Source organism: Rhagoletis zephyria, unplaced genomic scaffold (assembly GCF_001687245.7).
Source record: "Rhagoletis zephyria isolate East Lansing unplaced genomic scaffold, Rhagoletis_zephyria_1.1 Rzeph_scaffold_03869, whole genome shotgun sequence".
NCBI classification, from domain to species: domain Eukaryota; kingdom Metazoa; phylum Arthropoda; class Insecta; order Diptera; family Tephritidae; genus Rhagoletis; species Rhagoletis zephyria.
The window spans coordinates 3,067-7,604 of NW_016160952.1; the positions used below are offsets into that span (position 1 = coordinate 3,067).

General features: G+C 36.9%; 1 long non-coding RNA gene across 1 annotated transcript; it reads right to left on the bottom strand.

The window, feature by feature from the left end:
* Nucleotides 1-311: 311 nt before the first annotated feature.
* LOC108369820 (uncharacterized) lies at nt 312-3,253 on the bottom strand. The gene is made up of 3 exons (XR_001848568.1): nt 3,209-3,253; nt 2,984-2,985; nt 312-407 (listed from the first exon to the last, which is right to left on the bottom strand). It is a non-coding gene; the product is annotated as an uncharacterized LOC108369820 (long non-coding RNA).
* Nucleotides 3,254-4,538: the final 1,285 nt, after the last annotated feature.

Consider the following 4,538-nt stretch of genomic DNA (forward strand, 5'->3'; position numbering starts at 1 on the left):
AGGTTCGATTCTTGTTGGAGGCGGTTAGAGTTAAGGTAAAACGATGTTTCCACGGCAAGAGATTCGCTCTCCCATTCGTAATTCGCTCTCTCATTCGTAATTCGCTCTCTCATTCGTGATTGACGCCCCAATTACGAACCGAATCACGTAATTCGCCATACAAAATTTTGAGAGCGAATCACTTCATTCGCAGGTGATTGAGAGCCAATCAACATGCGATTCAAGAACAAATCGTTGTCTTCTCTAATTTTTATCGATAACGGCTGTCAAAACACATAGACCACACACATACCCACCAGCATAAACATTGAAAAAATAGCTAGATTCGTTAAAACTATTGATTTAGCTAATTAACCACTGCAAATTTTTTCTCCACCGTTGAAATGCACAATTAACAGCACATTAAACTTTAAACAAAAGCAAAGAACAATAAGCAGAGATGCAAAGTGAATCACGAATGTGTCGTGTAAACAGGTTGATTCGCCGTTCATAATTGAGAGAGCGAACCACGTGATTCGGTTGTCGTGGAAACGCCATTTAAGTCAATTATTTCAATTTAAATATAAATTACAAATTGTAAAATTAATTTCATATATGGAAAAACCTAAATACTCAAATACCATAAAAAATAAATGAGATAAAATTTTTCAATACAATCTAAAAAATTACAATAAAAAATAAATCAAAAATTTCATTTCATGCTCTGGAGCTCGAACCTTTCATCTCTCAACTAGCACTCCAGGGTTTTGTTTTGTCGATCATTACGACTGTTTGAGCGCCGTAAGCAAAATGACATCCTTAATCCTTTCACGGCAAGTTAATTTTTCCTAAGAAAGGAAATAGTACTGAAAACTATAGATTTTTTTTTTTTTGCTTAAACTGAGTCAAATCGTTTTCTCATTTTAAGGCGACATGGCTGCCTTTGGAGCCATTTCAAGGTAATATTTCCTTAGAATAATATGTATACTTTTTTCCAACAGCAACAAGGACTGTTTTTTTCTGAGTCTCTTTTCTACGATAAAGAACAACATATAGACCTGAAGATCATATATTTCCTTTCAGAGAAAAAAATTAAATTATTTAGTAAACAATTTGGCTGAATTCGCTAACAAAAGATACCGAGAAGACACCCTGGTTGTATGACTTAGCGAAATTTCCACAATGAATAGTTCCTAAATTGAATGCAACTTCATACATATTATACATATTAACTCGTACGAAAAACAAGAATACGAGTACCGCTTTACTTGCGTAGCTTATACTCTAAAATATTTTCAAGACAAACCCAAAACTATGCGTACCCAACTACTGTTGAACTTTGGCTGCTTGCGTACTTTGAACGTCACATTAAAATTCTACGAGCACTAAAAAGTATGCATAAACTCGTTACACTCTGCGAACCACTTGCCTTTTCTCGACAACTTGCAACTATTATTTAATTAAAAATCTTGCAACTGTCATTTATCAAATCAATTTTGCATAGTTTATTTAATTATAGCTGCAATGGCATGGCAAACTTAACCTCATTTAACAAGACACCGGTATGTATGTATGTATGTACATATGTAAGTATGTATGTAACTTCGCTGCAGCAATTCAGACTCACCCTAGGTTAGCCCACAGATAGTCCCTATTGTTACCAGCACTAGTCCCCCTGCAGCAATTCAGACTCACCCTAGGTTAGCCCTCAGATAGTCCCTATTGTTACCAGCACTAGTCCCCCTGCAGCAATTCAGACTCACCCTAGGTTAGCCCTCAGATAGTCCCTATTGTTTTACCAGCACTAGTCCCGCATAATTCCCCTGCCAATGGTTTCAACTGCCCTTTTTAGCATTGGCGTGTCATTGGAAAAGGCCCGGTCCAATCAACACTGACCGTAAGATAGTCCTGGAATAGTCCAATTTTGGAGATTTTTTCGTTGAAGTAAGATTGCGTTCTGCACTTCGCCGATGCGTTTTCATAATTCGGAAACACGAAAAAAAAAAAATTTTATCATTTTATAACCATGTTGTTTCTGACGGCATTTGAACCCGGACCCTCCTGAAAGCTAACCAATAATGGCAAGCATCTCTGCGCACTGAGCTGCAGCCACGCTTGTAAATGTGTGTTCAAATGTTCACTTTGCATCAAGGCCAGACCAAGCGATTGGGACATTTACATGGTGGTGTTCTTTAATTTTTTTTTTATTGAATTGCAAGACAACACCACCCTCTTTCGTCTACTGGTCGAAGGCTGACATTTTCGATGCAAGCAAATGTCCAATTCTGACCAGTCAAAATTTTAACCAGTGAAGTACTAGTCCTTAACGGGAAATTGGCCGCCTTATTGCTGCAGGGTTGTGCGCACTCCTCTCCTTGTACCACAAAAGCACAAGCACACAAGCAAATATTGTGCGAAATTTTCAATGTGTCGCTCGACACAATCTAGACCATCTCCTCCTCGTCGCCGTCCGTTCTCCTCTTCAGTCTTGGCCAATACAAATTGCTATACAACTTGNCACCACAAAAGCACACCTTGCATACACAAATATTGTGCGAAATTTTCAATGTGTCGCTCGACACAATCTAGACCATCTCCTCCTCGTCGTCGTCCGTTCTCCTCTTCAGTCTTGGCCAATACAAATTGCTATACAACTTGAGTTTTGTGTAAACTTTATTTTGTTGGTTGACTTGTTGCAAGACCACAAATATTGCACTTTGCCACCGAAGGGGGTTCGCCTCAACTGCGAAGAGATATACCATGCCAACTTGAGTTATGTATGCAAGTTGGAGTGCAGTAAATTTGTCAGTTGGTGCAAATTTGTTATGCTACTACATGAAGATTGAATTGGAATGTCCTTTCCCCATTGCGTTCCTTCCTTCCTTTTTCACTCTTTTGGGGCAAAAGTGTTAAATGACATCATGTCCTTACACATTTCGAAAATGCATTGCCGTGCTTTACAAGTAAATATTCTAGAATGCATGCACAATTATTATAGTCTAACCACTGTTGACATGTGATCCGACAGTGGCCATAGTTGGGTGCAAGCAGCAAATTGTTGGAACTTGTAAATACATATGCTGTTGTAGGTTTTTTTTTTCGAAAGCAAAAAAGTATGTTTTTGTGTAGAAAGTGAGAAGTCGACAAGGTTTTAATATCACCAAACATATGTTTGTATGTATGTATATCACTACATGTAGAGACTGATTAACTTTCTATAGAAAAAAACTAATACAAGTAATTTTTAAGCAAAACACAAAACCGACTTCAAATCTCATATAAAAATTTAAGATTATCGTTAATTTTTTCATGATCCAATCATCCGATTTAAATTAGTATGTGAGGTAACACCTTTGCTTTAAAAAAAGAATTATCGAAATCGGTTAACTTGGTCCAAAGTTATGCGGTAATATACATAAAAAAAAAGTATTCCGACGAATTGATGACCTTCTCCTTTTTGTGAAGTCGATTAATAAAGGATAAAGACGAAAATGAAACTAATGAGAAATACATAAGAATTAGGGTAATTGAAAGGGTAAGAAAATTTACTGAAATTTTTCCATTGGAGTCGAAATTAGTGATGTGCTGAGTCAATACTATTAAGTATTGATCGATATTCAGCACCGATTTAAAAAGTATACAACACTCTCGATACTCGGTACCGAAACATTTAGGTTCCGAATAAAAGCGCACANCTGAAAGGGTAAGAAAATTTACTGAACTTTTTCCATAGGAGTCGAAATTAGTGATGTACTGAGTCAATACTTTTAAGTATTGATCGATATTCGGCACCGATTTAAAAAGTATACAATACTCTCGATACTCGGTACCGAAACATTTAAGTTCCGAATAAAAGCGCCTATAGGCCAAAAATATGGAAAAACGGTTCAGGGGAGACTCGCCTATCAAAACCCGAATGCAGGAGCCAAGAGAGCTTTTAAGTAATACTGATTCAAATGAAAGATGTATATATGTATGTCGATTCGAGNTCCAAAAATATGGAAACTCGCCTATCAAAACCCGAATGCAGGAGCCAAGAGAGCTTTTAAGTAATACTGATTCAAATGAAAGATGTATATATGTATGTCGATTCGAGGCCATAATGCAGAGAAACTCTTATTTACTTGTTTGAAGCTTTTATGTTCCAGCTGAATCGGACGATATCATTTTTGTAGGCCTGGGGGCAAATTCTGTAACCAGTTAACGACAATTTTCGAATCGGTATCGGTGTTGTTGACGTATGATATGAAATGTTTTTACGTCAACAAGTGCGATATCGATCCGAAACTTGTCGCTAACTGGTTACATAATCTCCCCCTGAAAGGCTTCTTCATCCGTCAAAGCATTTTTCTTGAACCTTGGATCGACTAAGGTTAAAACTGATAAATTAATATTTCTCTGTTGCGATAAGTTCAAGTGTTTTAGCAGATATCATATAAATTAGTAATGAAAGTTTTTTCTAAACTTAAAATTCGTATAATGACGAGGGTCTAATGTAAAGAATCGGCATCGCGTACCGAAAAGGAAGTATTGGGGTACCGAAATCTTTTTTAAGTATT